The 16,989-nt window shown below is 40.9% G+C and overlaps 1 protein-coding gene across 5 annotated transcripts in view; it reads right to left on the bottom strand.

Moving 5' to 3' along the window:
* Positions 1-16,989, bottom strand: part of LOC101997947 (ecto-NOX disulfide-thiol exchanger 1) — a 468,349-nt gene that overhangs the window by 178,577 nt on the left and 272,783 nt on the right. For 3 of the 5 annotated variants that reach the window (XM_005355649.3, XM_026783288.1, XM_026783285.1), the window contains exon 4: positions 7,861-8,002. The gene's annotated coding sequence lies outside the window, so the exon portion shown is untranslated. The remainder of the gene's footprint in view (positions 1-7,860; positions 8,003-16,989) is intronic. The other 2 variants (XM_026783287.1, XM_026783286.1) reach the window with 2 other exon arrangements.

The following is a 16,989-nucleotide window of genomic DNA, read 5'->3' as shown; positions in this document are numbered from 1 at the left end:
GGGCTTAAGCTACTTCACAATAACAGTCCATATGCTTGTGGAATTATCTGGAGAAAAGTACAGCAAGACAGATAATTAATTAGAAAGAGATATTCCTATTAGGCCTATTTGTCTTGTTTCTGAGCTAAAGCACACAAGGCTGATCACTTCCGGAAGGTCTTCCGAGCGTGGGACAATGCAGACTCAAGGCAGAAGGGAGGCTGTAAGTGATGTCCGAAGTCAATGGCCATGTATGTTTTGTCCGAAGACCATCATGGCCACACTCAGATGGAAGGGAACTACTGGTACACACTTAGGCTGCATTTTCTCTCTGAAAGCATGTTTCATTGCGTACCCTCTTCATGCGGGGCTACTCTGCCTTCTTTTGAGGTATGACTGGAAGGGTTTGGAGCCACGGTTGCTGGCTGACATGCTTCCATTGCTGCTCTAAACATATAGTTAGGGTTTGGACTCCAGTTGGCACACATTAGAAGTGCTGACTAGCTGTGCAAGGTCACAGCTGACTTTTTAAGACATCCCTCACAAAAACTCCCTTTTCTTTCAAAACTGTCAGTAGGTTTGCTAACTTCTTTTTCTGGGGCAGGGGCTGTGTTTTGCCAGAGAAGGAATCTACGAGCATTTTACTGACTTTGTATTGTGCAAAATTCCTAGCATTAAGGGCGATGGACCACAACATACTCAATATCATAATGGAAAATAAGGCCAAACATTTCACTAGCGAAGCAACAGTCACTTGAGATATACTGTTGCATATGAAGGGTGGATATTCATCACAGACACAAGTGAGACTACACAGCATGCATTTCCCTGAAAACGCAGACTCCACGGGTAAGGAGTAGATATACATCCACAGTAAGAAGCCATATTGATCTATAATTTTCAATATTACATCCTTGTATTTTTTATTACATGCTATTTTTCAACTAGTAGAGGAACGTGTTCTCATAAAGCTAATATTTATTCTTCAATGTTTATAGAGCTGGCAGTCTATTTCAGGAAATGAGAAACTCCGTGAAGTCAAATATAACTATGTACAAAAGAGAGCGGGACAAGAAAACACTGTTTTTAAAACCCCCACCCAGGAGCTAAGGCACGGAGCCATAAATAACTAAGCATGATAATGGAAATCCTTTGTTGCTATTTTTCCTTCTTCATAAATGTGGCCTTTTACAGATGAGAAATCTTACCACACAGACCTTCTCATTTTATTAGGAAGCAAAGACTTATTCTGCTAGCAGCCTTGGGCTCATCTTAGGCTTTTTGTGTCCTTCTTGTGGAAGCTAAGGAAGATGTGGAGTGTAATCCCACTATAAGAAGCGAAATGTTTCTAAGTAGAACTCTCTCCTTAAAGCATGACTTCTTTCCATTAGAGACTATTAAGTAACCTCTGGAGTAGAGAATTCTGTGATTTCTTTTTTCCTTTTTTACATAAAACTCCAAAACAACAGAAAGGAACAATAATTTACTTTTCCCTGGAGAGGTCCTACACCTATTACCGTAAGTCACAAGGAGATGGAGCCTTACCCAAGCTTTGAAGGCGGTGGGGGGGTGGGGGATGCAAATTCATGACAGTTAAATGTTTCTTTGTCCTTTCTTTTTAATTTTAATTTAAACTTGGCTCCAGCTTCTGGCAGAATGAGAAGGAACAGAACTGGTCAAACCATTTCTCCACATTCAGAAGGCATAAGGAATGGGAGATGAGCTAGCAAGAAGAGGAAGAGGAGGAGGATGGAGTCAGCAGGCAGGCAAGGCAATTTGGAGAGGGTCAATCAGAACCCAGCCTTCCCCAGCCAGCTCCCCACAGACTGATGCTCTAGTGTTTTGAGGAAGCCTGCGGCCTGGGTGAGAACTGAAACTAAGTGCATGCAGACAAGAATCCTTCATTTTTACACTTTCCTCAGGTGTCAGGTTTTTTGTTTCCCCCTTTTCTGATTTTAGTAACCGACCAACTACCATTGTGGTGTCTGTACAAACATTTCTCCTGAGGGCCAGGCCCAACTGCTTCTCTGCATCCCCAGAGATGGCCTTTCCCTGTTATTTTACAGAACTACATTCTAATATGACCTTCCTCTTAATCCTGTTTTTGAATCATACAAACGTGATCTCCTTGAAATACCAAACTACAAGCACCAGTCCTACAACAGAGTATATATAGAATCAGCAGATGTGGCTTAGATGGCTGGGGAAACCAGGGATTTGAGAAGTATGATAAAGCAGAAAAGGGCCTAGCTGCACCCTGTGCCCAGTTCACCAACTACATCATCAGTGTCCAGCGAGGCGTGCAGGCACCAGCAGACCTCCTCAGCACTGGGAGGGGAGATTCGAATCCATTTCAACAGCTGAAATTATCATGAGCTGTTGACATTTGGTTTGGGGAATCAAGAGATTTGAAAAATTCTAAAATGTATGATTCAATCTTATGCCACAAAGAATGGCCCTACCCAATCCAGTGATTGAGAAACACCAGTAGGTAACATTTAATGATCCTTCCATTTCTTTGTGCTATGAAAGTTAAATGAAATGCTGGAACTTGAGAGACACCAAAACAGAAACAATGAAGATACAAAGATGGCCAAAATTTAAATTATACAATTTTTCAGAAAAATACTTTATTGAAACAACATAAAATGGGCTTTCCTCTCCAAAAGAAAAGGAAAAGGGTGATTTGAAAAATACAGGTATAATGGTATGGAGGAACTGTTTATCTAGAAGAAGAAATCCTTGAGCATCACATGAGGCTGGGAAATACACAACTTTCCTTGAGAAAAATTCAAATAAATAAAACCAGAAGCAAAGGAGGGGCATTGGAGAGGCCATGCTACATCAGATATGAAAAAATATTGTTGGGCTAACATGAACAACCAGATACCAAGAAGCTGGGTAGTCTGAGTGGAGCAGATTATAACCTAAACGGCAACTAGACTACAGCCTACTGGTGGTTACTCTGTAGGAACGGGAAAGCCTGTGCAGACCTGTAACTGCCTACTAAGTTAACTACACTAACAACTACCATCTGCCTTCCAACAAAGAAAGGCTTTAGGCAGCTTTACTGGAAAACTGTCAAATACTTAAGAAAAACCGACAATCTTTTTCAAACTCTTTAAGAAATGGAAGAGGAGGATTGCTACAAAACCTCTTACATAAGGCCAAGGCTGTTGACAAAGCCAGGTGAAAATACCCTATGAAAAGTAAACTGCTAGCCAGTGTCTCTGATGAGCAGGGATGGAAAAAAAAATCCTTACCCAAAATTCAACAGCACAGAATCAAAATTATAGACCAAGACAGTAGAATTTACCCCTGGGTTGCAAGAATGGCTCAATACCCAAAAGCCATTTCAAAAGACACACTATCTTACAATAAAAAAGGTATAAAAATCAGAGGAGCATCTCAGCAGATATAGGGAAATACTTGTCAAAATTTAATGCTCTTCTATGATTAAAACAAAACAGCTCAGCAATTTAGGCATAGAAAGAAATTACCATGACGTAACAAGTCATGAATAAAAAGCCCAATCAGACATCATACTCAATTATGAAAACCTAAAAGTTTCCCTTTAAAATTAGTAACAAGGAAAAGATGCAAATTTTGGTACATTTTTACCAACATAGCATTAAAAGTCTAGTAAAAGAAAATGAAAGCATCATTATGGGAAAGGAAGAAGTAAAATCACCTGTTTGGTAATGACATCATCTTATAAGGAACTCTTAGGCTCTCATATAAAAGCATAGGAACTAATAAAGTCAACAGTTTCAGGATAGAAAATGAACACCAAAATAGTTTGTTTCTACATAATAACAACTAACAGTCAGAAAAGGAAATTACAAGAACAATCTCATTTACCATAAGACATAAAATACTTAGGAACAGGTGGTTTAGCTAAATTGACACAATGTCAAGCTGCCTGCTAAAGATGCATGTTTATGCCTATAGACAATTGCTGCTCTCAGCCGTAATCAGAGAAGCATTGCCTCTCCAGGGAATGGGAGAGAATGCATAAACTCATGGAGGCCCTGCTCAAGATGCTGAGATTATGCAACAGCTCAGCCCTACACTAGACACTTGTCCAATATCCTCTGAGTCCCGGGGAACATTTTAGAAGATGGAGTGGAAAAAAATCTAAGAGTCAGATGATCAGCAAGGTTGCAAAATGTCATCTTATGGTCAAGATATAGCCATGCAATCATAAACTCATAGCATCTCTGGGTGCCTACCCTGGGTCCACACAAGAATGAGCATGTCTCCAGTTAGGTATCAATGGATGAGGGACTCGGGGGATCCTATCTCCCACTGCTAACTTGTTTGCTGCTGACAGATTTGGAGAGCAAGGAAACCATTGTGATTCACCAGTGATCTGATCAGGATTCAGTGAACACTTCTATTTCAATGAGCACACAGACTGCCCCGTTTAAAAGAAATGATTCACAAAACATAACCAAAAGTTAGGAACTAGGGGCTGAAGAGATGGCTCAGAGGTGAAGAGCACTGACTGCTCTTCTAGAGGTCCTGAGTTCAATTCCCAGTAACCATGTGGAATTGAACACAACCATCTGTAATGATATCTGGTGCCATCTTCTGGCCTGCAAAGACACATTCAGGCAGAACACTGTATAAATAATTAATAAGTAAATCTTTTTTAAAAAGTTAGGAACTTGGGAGAGAGACTGGTAAAGATAAAGGCAGTTTGAGAAGGTAGCAGCAGAGAATAATCAGGATATATCATATACAGCATAAAACTGTAAACAAAATAAATCAATAAAAATAGAAAATTAGAAAACACTTAGGAACAAGTTTAACCAGACTTGCAAAATATCTGAATACTGAAAACTACAAATGTTGCTGAAAAACCCATGGGAATACATAAACAAATGGAGGACTTCATGTTTATAGATTAACAGCTTTAATTTTGCTCCAATGTCTATACTAACCAAAGTGCTTCACAAAATCAATGCAAGCTCTTCAAAACCCCAGTCAAATTTGCTACAGAAATAGCAATTATAATCCTGAAATTCATATGGAACTCTAAAGAACAATAATAACAAAATCACTTTGAGAAGCCAGAACTGCATGTCTGGGCCTGTAATATGCTTCTTCACATGAAAATAGACTACAAAGCCATGAACATTAAAAGAAAATGATGCAATATAAAGCAGACAAGCGGATCAAGGGAACAGAGTAGAGAGTCGCACATGGTCCTATGTACACCCAATGAAGTGGACTCTCATGGCTTGAGTTCAGGTAACTATAGGGTAAGAGCAGTCTCTCAACTACCATGTATTAGGAAAACTGGAAAAGAATGAGATGTTCATTTATCTTATAAATATATACTAAAACCGACCCCCAACTGACTGAAGATGTAAACCTAAGGCCACCTCCCAAAAAAGATACAAGTAGAAGTCATGCACAAATAGTCCCACAACATTGACTGTGATTATTTTCACACCAACAGTAGAATGATGACCAAGGCAAAAAGGACACATAGAATCTTACCAAGTAAAACGTCTCTGTTTAGGGGAGGAAGCAAAGGACGGAACAATCTGTATGTTCTCACCGCACATCCATCCAGAAGTTAACATATAAAACCTATGTGAGGCCCTGACGCTCAAGAGCCAAAAGAAAATATTATTTAGCTAAAAAAAAAAAAAACTAAACAATGGTGAGAAAGAGCTAGAACAGATATCCCTTGAGGAGATATGTAGTGTTCAACTTGTGATAAGCATCAGGGAATCGAGTCACAGCTACAGAAATCTGTCACCTCACACCTATCAAAAAGGAGTGAGCGTGCTAAGACATGGAGATACCACACTGCTTGAACAATGTTGGCATGTGTTCGAACGGTAACCATCACTTGGGAGAAACAGCACAGCAATTTTTTTCCAAAAAATTAAAGGTGGGATTATCATATGCTCTCACACTTCTTCTTCTGAGTATATAGCCAAAGAAAAGATCTTTGAAGGGACACTTTCATGGCTTATTAAACATTACTCATGATAATCAGCATGTAGATTCACGAACTATCAACAGATAAACTTTTTTAAAAAAGGTGAGCTGGTGAGACGGCTTAGCCAGTAAAGCTGTATGGGTTAAATCTGAGCCATTGCGCCCACATAAAGATGGAAGGAGAGATCGAGCTCCACAAAGCTGCCCTCTGACTCCCATGTTCATCTTATGGTAGCCACACCCCACCACGTGCACACGCACAAACACAAGAATATTTTTTTTTACAATGTAGCAATGGCCAGAAAAGAATATTACAAAGGATGAAATTTGCCAAGTGAAACAAACTTGTCCCAGAAGGATAAGCAATCATGGTTCAGTTCATAGCAGGACCCGAAGTGGCCACACTCATGGAAGATTGAAGTAGGGTGGGGGCTGGGGCCAGGTGTATGCAGAGCTGCTTTTCACTAAGTACAGAACTTAGGTTCAGAAGACAGACTACTCCATTCTCAAAGAACACATTCATAATATATAAGAAGTTAGCCATGCACTTAAAATTTTGTTAAGGGGTATATTTCAAATGTTCTTTGATTTTTCTTAAAGTGTCAGTTTCATAATAGGAAACCAAGTTCTGGGTATGAAAACTTAAAACCAGACAGGTGAAGCAGAATCCTGCTTGCAGATGAGGGAGGTACACTCAGGTGATCTCAAGTCCTCCCTGTGTGTCTGTTTCTATGGATACAGTCATCAGGGTCCAGCAAGCTACCACAACACAGCCTGGAGGTAGAGGGGAGATGGGGCACAAGTTCCCATCAGCCCCGATTCCTAATAAACAGCCACAGCCGTGCCCTACAAGGTGAGCTAATCAAGACACCCCAAGTGGCGGGCGACACGAAAGACCGGAAGTTAGCCCAGGACTACGTACAATTTGCTCTGATTTCTCAGTGGAATAAAAGAAGTAAAAAAGTTAAAACACACACAAAAAAAGTTAAAACACAGTAAAGGTCTATTAGGGAGAAAACATTTGTCACCTAGGACAGAATAAAAGTCCCACCAAATGGAATAAAGATGTGTCGGGCTGGGCAGTAGGGCATGCCTTCTTGCTTGTTCTTTATTTAGTTTCTGTGCACTCCATGTTCCAGGCCTTACCTATGTATTCTGCTGCTTGTTCCAGCTATGAAAGATGCAGGAACCAAATCCAGTCTTTGTCAGACAGCGTCTTCAACATAAAAGCCTTTTATTTGGTGCTGTTGCAGAGGCAAGCATACTTCCAGGAGAAAGCTGTGCCCTGCCAGCAAGATTGCTCCTTGAGTGAGCAAAAGAACTGCTTTGCAAAATGCTAACACACACACACACACACACACACACACACACACACACAGTTATACAAGCCTTCTTTATCATTCAAGAAACCTAAGGTGAGCACCTCTCGGTAGACAAAATAAAGACACTTGGTCCACTGAGAGTCTCCATTTAAAAGCGCCCTGGTGATCGTAGTAGTTGATACCGGAAAAATTCTGTTTTGATGTTTGATATTTCAAAGTGCATTTTATCCATAAGTGCTGGCTGATTGAAATTATCTAGCAAAATCTGATGTATGGTCACACCTAATATAGACTAATGGGATCTATTCAGTTTAGGGTTTGTAAACCTAGAAATAAAGATTGTTTATGGCCAATGTGGAACCTGCGCTATCCCTACTATCTTCAAGCACCACACAGAACATGCAATGATGGGAATGAGACACACCACAGCCTGTTCCCTTTTATTTACTTCTATCTCATAGTTAAGTTAAAGCCTTACAGCTTGTGCGTTATCTACTTGCAGAGTTCTTACTGAAAAGGATTACCAAGGCATTTTTTAAAGAAAAATCCCTTAAAATTAACAATATCGCTGGTAATAAATATGGAAATAAATAACACAAACCTTACAATGGCCTGCAGAGAAGAAGATGGGTATCTGTCCTTCCAGGCCTTGATTGAAACAACGTGTTCATAAAAGTGATTTATGGAAGCTGTTCAAAGGAGGTCCCACGGAAGACAGTATGGCTCTGACATGCCAGATGCTTCTGGAAGCAAAGAAAGCTCACTGTTAGTTAATGTTTGCAGCACCGGTACCAACTGCCAGTCCCGCCAGGTCTCCATGCTCGAAAGTACATGTGGTGGCTTGGATGTCTTTGGCCCCCATAGACTCACAGGGAGTGACACTAGTAGGCGTGGCTTCGCTGGAGTGGGCGTGGCCTTGTTGGAGGAGGTGTATTACTGTGGGGGCTTTGCGGGCTCATATATGCTCAAGCCACGCCCAGTGTCTCGGACCACTTTCCGCTGACCTCGAATAGAGATGTAAGACTCTGAGTTCCTTCTCTAGCACCATGTCTGCGTCTACGCCAGCAAGTCGCACCCTGATGATAATGAACTCAAGTTCTGAAACTGTAAACCAGCTCCAGTTAAATGTTTCCTTAGAAGAGTTGCTATGGTCATGGCGTCTCTTCACAGTAATAGAAACCCTAACTAATGTTTTTAATGTTATTAATTTCTATTAATTTTGTATCCAAATCATTTGACTCATTAATGGAGAGGTGAGACATGGACCTTTCAGCATTGTATTCAGAAACTGCAACCGTCAAGAATATTTTATAAACAATCCTGCTCTTCTCCACTCTCCCATCTCATTGAGCTCAGACCGAGGAGCCTTGGGCGGGCTGTGAGCACCAGAACAGCATCGCTGCTTCCCAGATATCTAGACATCGGTCTGGGCGGGGCCTTCACATGGAGGGCGGGGCTGGGGGATGGCCACCCTGCACTGCAGGGGTGAAAACCTGACAGGCATCTTGCTGAGCTCAGGGTGAAGTTCTGTTCCTACTAAAACCCACAGGGTTTCTGGCTGGTTCTTCCTCTCATTTCATGGTGTAGCCTAGGAGATTGAGAAATCCGTTTCATAAACACAACCGATGAGAAACACATAACCTCCAGAGATACCAAGTTCAAATACTACTAAATTAATTATGAAATTGTGCTTCCTAATTTGCTTTAGGTTTACATCAAATATTGTCTTATTCTGTTTGGCCCTGTGAAAAGCAGGCTTAAGTAAGGCAGCTTTTCCCTCCAACTCTCTTTCCTAAGCAAACAAAGAGAGTTCCTTGGAAACCAGGCAGCTCCCTGGCGTGACAGTGCGGTGTGTGTGCTCCGCTATGCCACTGATGGCGAGAGGCACTTCTCACGTCCGCGGGCCCCTCTACTCCACTCACAGGTCCCTTCGTGTGACATTGGGAATTGAGTCTCCGTCCTCGGAGGATGCCCTGACTGAACTGGGCACGTGGATACGGCCACCTGAATGACTGATGGAGCCCCGTAAAGTGTAACAGGGATCTTTCTAGATGTTTTTCATTTTCAGCCAGTTAACAGCATGGTTCTGGAAGCAGCACGGCCTCACAGTCTGCCTTCTGCCAATTGTTCTCACTGAAGCTGTCTCAGGGCAGCGCCCAGCCAATGAACACTCCTGAACCTTTCCCAGTGTGCAAGTCTTCAATGCCATGGGCTTTTGTCTGTTTTGGAACCTTTACCTCATTTGCACAGCACTTGGTAAGTACTGCAGAAAGGCTAGAAAATGATCTAGGAGCTAGATCGTCACACGTGACTTTTAAACTTTTTTTAATTTTATGTTTGGCATTGAAACATAAGTCACATATAAACAGACAGCAGGGAATGGTTGGGAAGTTGGTGGAGAGTATATGGGGAAGAGACGAGACTATGGAGACCCAGAGCGAGTCCAACTTTACAAGAACGAGGAGGACCTTGAGAGAGGATGGGAAGGAGGGAACAGAGAAGCTAAGTTACGGGAATGCACAGTAAACAGACCACAGTGGCTTACCACCTTTTTCTTTCTTTATTGCCATTCTGACACAATCGAGCACTCAAATCTGAAGTAATGTGCGTGTCTGCTTACCAAAAATACCAACCATACTCACTTAGCAGCTACGCGCCAGAGATATTTGAGTCAATGAAGAAGTTAAAAGTTTCAAGAAAAATGGAAACAGTAAGGCTGTCCTTCTGCCCCTGAAAACTTACTGTCTCATAGAGGAACACAGCTGGTAAGATGTTGGTACTACTGAGAATGAGATGTGGAATTCGACTTTCTGGAGAATTCCTGTTCATCACGGACTAGCTGTGTCATAGCGGCCATAGAACTCAAACTCTGCCACATCGTTTCTCCCACACAGCCCTTTCCGGAAGGTCATTTTGAGGATTAAGCAAGATCCCCACATAGATGGTGAGGGGAGAACTTACTGGAGCCGGGGCTCTGTTGTGGGACAGGATAATGGTACCACTGGGGAGTGTAAACGTTTGGTGACCTCGGAGGGCTTGAGGTTCCCTCTGTCAGGGATAAGAGGAGCCAAGAAGGTTCAGTAAGGAAAGCAACAGTCATGATGAGCGCTATGAACCAGACATGATAAAGTTCTATATGTCGGATGTTACTGGAAACTTAGGGACTTTACAAGAAAGCAGGTCCATGATGTCTGACATCATTTTCTTTGCCACCGTGGAGGCAGAGAATGGAGCCAAGGAGAACGCGCACGCCTTCTGCTAAGGGATACAATATCCTGCAGGGTCCTGCTTAATTCGGCAGTAATTCAAACTGACACTGTGGTTCTTAATGGAAACTGGCAAGCTCTAGACATGCCGTTTTTAAACTTAGGCTCAGATTTAAATCATAAGGCTTGTGACTCAGATCTTCAATGTGACCTTTAGTAGGTACTGTTCAAGAAAACGTGGTTGTCACTGTAGAGAGAAAGTGCATGCCCCTCTACTCTGGGAAGTAGAATACAATGTGCCCTATTGCAACAAGCACGGAGCCGGGTGACTGTGGCAGTGACTCACCAGATGCAAGGGAAACTAAGACATTAGAAAGCCCGATGATTTCTCTCACAGTCTTACTTTACAGATGGGGTGGAGATACTACTTAAGGTTCCAAAGCTAGAGGTGGGGCTTTGGACTTCTGATTCATAAGCAAGCTTGGACTATCTTCTCTCTTGCCTTTTTCATGTTAAATATTTAACTAAATGTTTAATGCCGATGCCAATCCAAAATTGACTGTAAATGAAAGAGTAAGACGCCCCGCCCTTTACTTTGTCATTACTTTAGAATTACTTTAGAGTTTCCAATCACGACAGCTAACTCACTCCAGATCAGGGGTTCTCCACCTTCTTACCATGATGACCCTTGATAAATAGTTCCTCATGTTGTGGTGACGCCCAACCATAAAATTATTTCATTGCTACTTCATAACTGTAGTTTTTGTACTGTTATAAATCATACTATAAATGTCTGATATGCAGAGTATCTGATATGTGACCCCCAAAGAAGTCGTGACTCCCAAGTTGAGAACCGCTGCTCCAGACCACTAAAATCTGATGACTTTTCCCTGAGTCATGCAATTCCAGTTCCTTCTAGCTCTGTGTCCTTGCCCCGAACTAAGCATGAGTGTAGACTGTTTTTTTATACTAGGAAAAGACTCTTCCCTTTTCTGTCTGTCTGGAAGCTATAAGTGGGTCACATAGCAAGTCTGGAATTAACACTGATTTTTTGCATGGCTCTATCCTCGTGTGTCTCACCACTACCGCAACTGTGGGCTAGGCCTCTCGGTTACCTCAGAACTGGATATAAGAAAACGGAGCAGTGACAATGTCCTAGCTCTGCTAACATTGCTGCCAGGTTGAGAACGATCTTCTGGAGAGGTCCCTTTGGAAAGGAACTGAGGGAAGTTTCTACGCCAGCAGTCAGCTTCCTCAGTAGAGAAGACTACGGCCTTGGCAATCAATGGCTTGACTAAAGCTTTGTGGGAAAACGGAGCTAGGAAGATGAGCCAAGGCATAACCAAATTTCTGTGACATCTGCGCTCAGGTATGTGGTCCAACATCTCCCTAGAAACTGTGCAAGTATTTTTAGATGAAAATAATGTTGTAGGCAGTAGATAATGAATAAGGACCCTGTATTCTGTAACATGGACATCCCTACAGAGAAAACATCTGGAGAGCCCATGAAGACGGCATCATTTGCCTGCAAATTCAATCTACCATACTAAGTCTTCCCTGGAGTCCCAGCTTGCTGGCCTGCCAGTCTTCCAGATCATATCCGCTGAAGCTTCACAATAAATCCTTGTCTTTACTTGTATGTATGTGCACATGTGTGAACTCAGGGGCGTGTGTTTGTGTACGTGCATGCACATACACACACACACACACACACACACACACACACTCCATATGCTCTTTTCTCTGTTTTTCTGGAGGGGGCCTTACTGTTTGAGACCAGGTCCCCCGGTGAGACAGATGGACAGAATCTCCGTCTTTCTCTACAAACACACTCAGAGTTGAGAAGGAGAGTTGAGAAGGAGATAATTAGGGGAACAGATTAGACCAAGACAGAGGTTATATAATTGAGGATGCCCTAGTGTGGCTCAGTTCAAGTTGCAGTTCTTAGAACCAATCAGGGATGGTGTAACTTGCAACATCAGATCAGTGGTCAGAGACTGTGGGGCTATGGTATGGTTCCTATAGCACGTGGGGCTCCAAGATCCACATGCAGAAAGAAAACAGTATCCTAGGTCCCAGGAAGAGAACAGGAATCAGCCCTTGCTGTGCACTCCTGTTCCATCTGGGTCCCAGTTCTAGGATGATGTCTACCCACACAGGGGAAGACCTTCACGTCTCAGCCTGCTGACTCGAACACTATGCTTTTCCAGAACCATCCTTACAGACACCAGCACCAATCCAATCATTCTAGATAAATGTCAAAAAACTAGATTTTTCTTTCCATAGAAGAGGGAAAGATTCAGTGCCTATTGGGACATTAAACTAACATTTTTACCAGCTACCTATATAACCTTATTCCAACCAAAAATGATATCCCAAAGCAACTCACAGTAGTCAAAATTTACTATGTTGACCAGAAGAACACAAATACACTAAAACACAAACACACACACACACACACACACACACACACACACACACAGAGAGAGAGAGAGAGAGAGAGAGAAACAGAGACAGAGACAGAGACAGACAGAGTTTAACATGCTGAACAATATCCACTTGTTAACTTTCAAATGTGGTAGGCTTCAAGCTCTTTTAAAATTGAGAATACATGCATGATGATTACAAATACATCCATAGGCAGTCCTAGGTGCTCAGTACATATCTACTTAGTCAAATTTAAAAACGTGAGGAAGTGATAAACTTAGTTATTAGCATCATTTTGCATAATCATATAAAAGGACAATTTTCCAGATTAACTTCATATACAATTTCAAATCTCTTCAAGAAGGATACAGACAGGTATCAAAACTGTCAGATGGTACAAACGTTACATCTGAATAGCAAAGCAGTACGGATAGCAGGAAAACACGCTGGAGACCAGAGTGGGGACCATTTCTGTAGTTGGAGAACATGATTAATATAAATGCTAGCATAACAACGTTGAGAATTTGTAGAGTAGCCTGGGATAAATTAGAAGTACTTTTCCATCAGCCAGATTGTGAATGGGGCATGAAGACAAATGTTACATCAATATTGTGAATAATCAGGGAAAGACTCTTGAGTGAATTAAGAATCAGCAGTAGGAATATACAGAGGGCGGTGAGGAACAGAAAACAGAGAGAATAAATTTCAGCAGCTAGAGGAAATGAAAAATGAAAATAAAGAGATAGTCCAAAAGCATAGCAGCATTTCGAGTGGAGGAATGGGGAGGTGGTTAAGAATAGACAAAATGTGAAGTAAAGAGGGGATTCTGGGTGTGTCTGAATTCCCAGCAAGGGAAGAAAGAGTGCCTGTGTGCGGGGCAAAGCTGATTGCTTAGGAATACTGAAAAACCCAGGTTTGATAAGTACTTCTCCAATGAGTTAAGAATCTCAAAGCCGGATCAACATTTTAACTTGTCTGTAAATGATACACAGTCAGTCACACTATCCTAAGCACATAGTTCATAAGTCTTGTCACGTGAATGACCCCACGTAACATTCAGGCAGCCATGATAAAAAGCATCTCCATTACTTCTGGTGGTCCCTTCTAGACTACACACATGCGCAGTAGATCAATGTATGAACGTACCATAATTTTTTTCACGTCCTCATCTCTGTTTCTATTTTTTAATCACTAGCACTTAGGTTGTTCCAGTATTTGGTTATTATGATAAAAAGGTGACTATGAACATTCTTATACAAGAAGTTATAGTTTCCCTTTGGTTTTATGTGGGTATTTTTTTCTGTTTGCACGTCTGTGCACCACACGTATGCAGTCCCTGAGGAGGTCAAAAGAGGCTGTCAGATCCACTGGGACTGGAGTCTAGACAGTGAGTGCTTCCATATCAGCGCTGGGAACTGAACCAGGGGTCTCTGGAAGAACAGTCAGGATTCTTAACTGCCGGTTCATCTCTCCAAACTCAGGTTTTATATTTTTATATAAGGCTATGGTAGCTTAAATGAAAATGGCCCCATAGGCTCATAAATGTGAGTGCTTAGTCACCAGTTACCGGAACTGTTTGGGAAGGATTGGGTGTGGCCATGTTGGAGGAGGGGTGCCACAGGGAGGGGGTTTTGGAAATTGTAAAGAGCCATGCAAGGCTGAGTCTCTCTCTCCATTCTTACCCTCTCCTCTGCTCTCTCTCTCTCTCTCTCTCTCTCTCTCTCTCTCTCTCTCTCTCTCTCTCTCTGCCTGCTGCCTGTGGATCAGTATGCACCTCTCGGCACCTCCTCCATGCCTGCCTGCCTGCCGCCATGCTCCAGACATGATGATCACTCTCACCGCCTGAAACTGTAAGCCAACACCCAAGTGAATGCTTCCCTTTATTAGCTGTTTTGGTCACGATGTCTCTTCACAGCAACAGAACAGTAACTAAGACAAGGACTGTGTATCTTTTCATTTTCTAAAAGCATATAACTAGGTCTGAGAATGCTCAGCCATGGTGAAGGTTCGTGTTTAAGTTCATAAAGAATTAGAAAATTTCTAAAAGATGCTATAATATTTTATACCCTTACTAGCATAGAAAAAGTATTAGGACATGACAGTTAACATTTGGTATCTGATAGTTTTAGCAGCTCTGAAGAGAGAACTCCTACTTCAATTTACAGCTCCCTGTTGACTGATAACATTATTACATTTTCAAATGCTTATTGAACTCTTACATCTTCTTTGATGAAGGATGTGTTTAAGCAATTTGCACAATGACGAAAAGGTTTTCTTTTTATCCTTAAAAGTCATTTTTTGCTGTTAGGAGTTGAACCCGAGGCTTCTCTCACTAAAATACACCCTAGTCATTTTCTTTTTTTTAAATTTTGAGACAAGATCTCATGAAGTTAGCCAGGCAGAACATAAATTTTCTCTGCAGCTCAGGTAGATCTTGAAGTCATGATGCTCCTGCCTCGGGAATTTACAAGCAGCTAGTAAGTATTACAGGCTTGTTCCACCAAATCTACCTTCGTCGTTTCCTTTTCATTGAGATGTGGAGATTGTTTATACAGTGTGTGTTTGATTTCTTCTTCTCATTTATGTGCAGTAGATAAAGTTTCCACTCTGTGTCTGGACCATGAACAATGCTGTCACTGAGGAACTTTGCATGTTTGGTAAATTTAGGTTATTGGTTTTTTTTCTCATACATTGTATTCTAATGAATAATTATGGTCATTCTAAGATATCCTGTTTATTTGTTAAGGTTTAGAGTTTCTACTCTGATGTAGAGGTTTATTATAAACTTGGGGCTATTTTTCGTATGGAGTGGGGTGCGTATTATTTCCTTTGTTTCAATATAATCAATGAAGAACAGTAACTAACTGTTTCTTGTGAGTCTGACTTAAGCCAGGAAACGACATTTGTTGTCTTTATTACAAATCAGTTGATGGCACACATTTGTCTATATCCTGATAATCTGTTCCTTCTACCAACTCATTCGAACCCCTTCTTCAGAGTGCGAGCACCCCTGGTATTATATATATAAAAACTATATATATATATAGTTTTTAAAGTGGCTTAAAATTTCCAAATCTTTGTATTTCCAAATAAATTTCAGGACCAAATTTATTAATTTTTACATAAAATACTAAGGATTGCATTCAATACTTAAATCATTTTTTGAAAAATCAACTTGTTAAAAGTCTTCACTGTACAATATGATTAATTATGATTAATTATTTATTTGCCTTCTTAAATCTTTCATACATTTACAAAATGTTTTTTAGTGTTTTGCACTTTTAAAGCCTATCAACAAGTGTATAGTTTTGATACAAAAATAAACGCTATTATTTGTAGTTTTACTTAATAATTTTTGAGTTTGCAGAGAAAGAATTGATGTTTTATGCTGTTTTTGACTCCTGAGACCTTTCTAAGTTCAATAAAATTTTCTTACCTCAAGCAGAATTTTTTGGACTTCTTGAGATGTTATATGTGAATTTATGAACATTTTCTACCTGATACATGCGGGCAGTCTTAAAGCTCCTGCCTCTTATTGCATGCTTCCTCTTCCTTTTACTTGCCTTATTGCGTAGGGTCAGACCTCTACTAAGGTCACTTAGAAACAGTCAGAGGAGGGCTTTTGATTGATTTTGGAAGAAAGAATGCCATTGTCATTGCTTGTTTTTCCCAGGCTTCCTTCCTCTGGTCAAACTAAGGAAGGTCTCTTGTACTTTATGTTTCAGCTTCTACATAATTATGTATTAAAATTTAAGAGTGCTGACTTTGAGTCTTCTTATGATAGTCAGATAATTTGTATACTTCATCACACTGGTAAAATTAATATTTAGCATTTGATATTTAATATCCAAATTTTAAAGTATATATGCTGATATACTTGAAATAATCACGATGTATTATCCTCTCTATGTCCCTGTTGTGACTGGAGCTACATCTTGGGGTGAAACAGCTGTGTGTCTATAATCACGAGGAACATCAATGTGAGATTTTTTAGAGCACAAACAGGACTGTGTTATGGTGATCTAAAAGGATATTACATTCAATTAGCATATGTCTATGTTACTTCTTCACATCCTAGAAGTTTTCCTATTGCAGTT

The sequence above is a fragment of the Microtus ochrogaster genome, chromosome 17 (genome assembly GCF_000317375.1).
Source record: "Microtus ochrogaster isolate Prairie Vole_2 chromosome 17, MicOch1.0, whole genome shotgun sequence".
Classification (NCBI taxonomy): domain Eukaryota; kingdom Metazoa; phylum Chordata; class Mammalia; order Rodentia; family Cricetidae; genus Microtus; species Microtus ochrogaster.
Note: the sequence above shows the minus strand (reverse complement) of the source record. Positions and strands in the feature narration are given on the sequence as shown.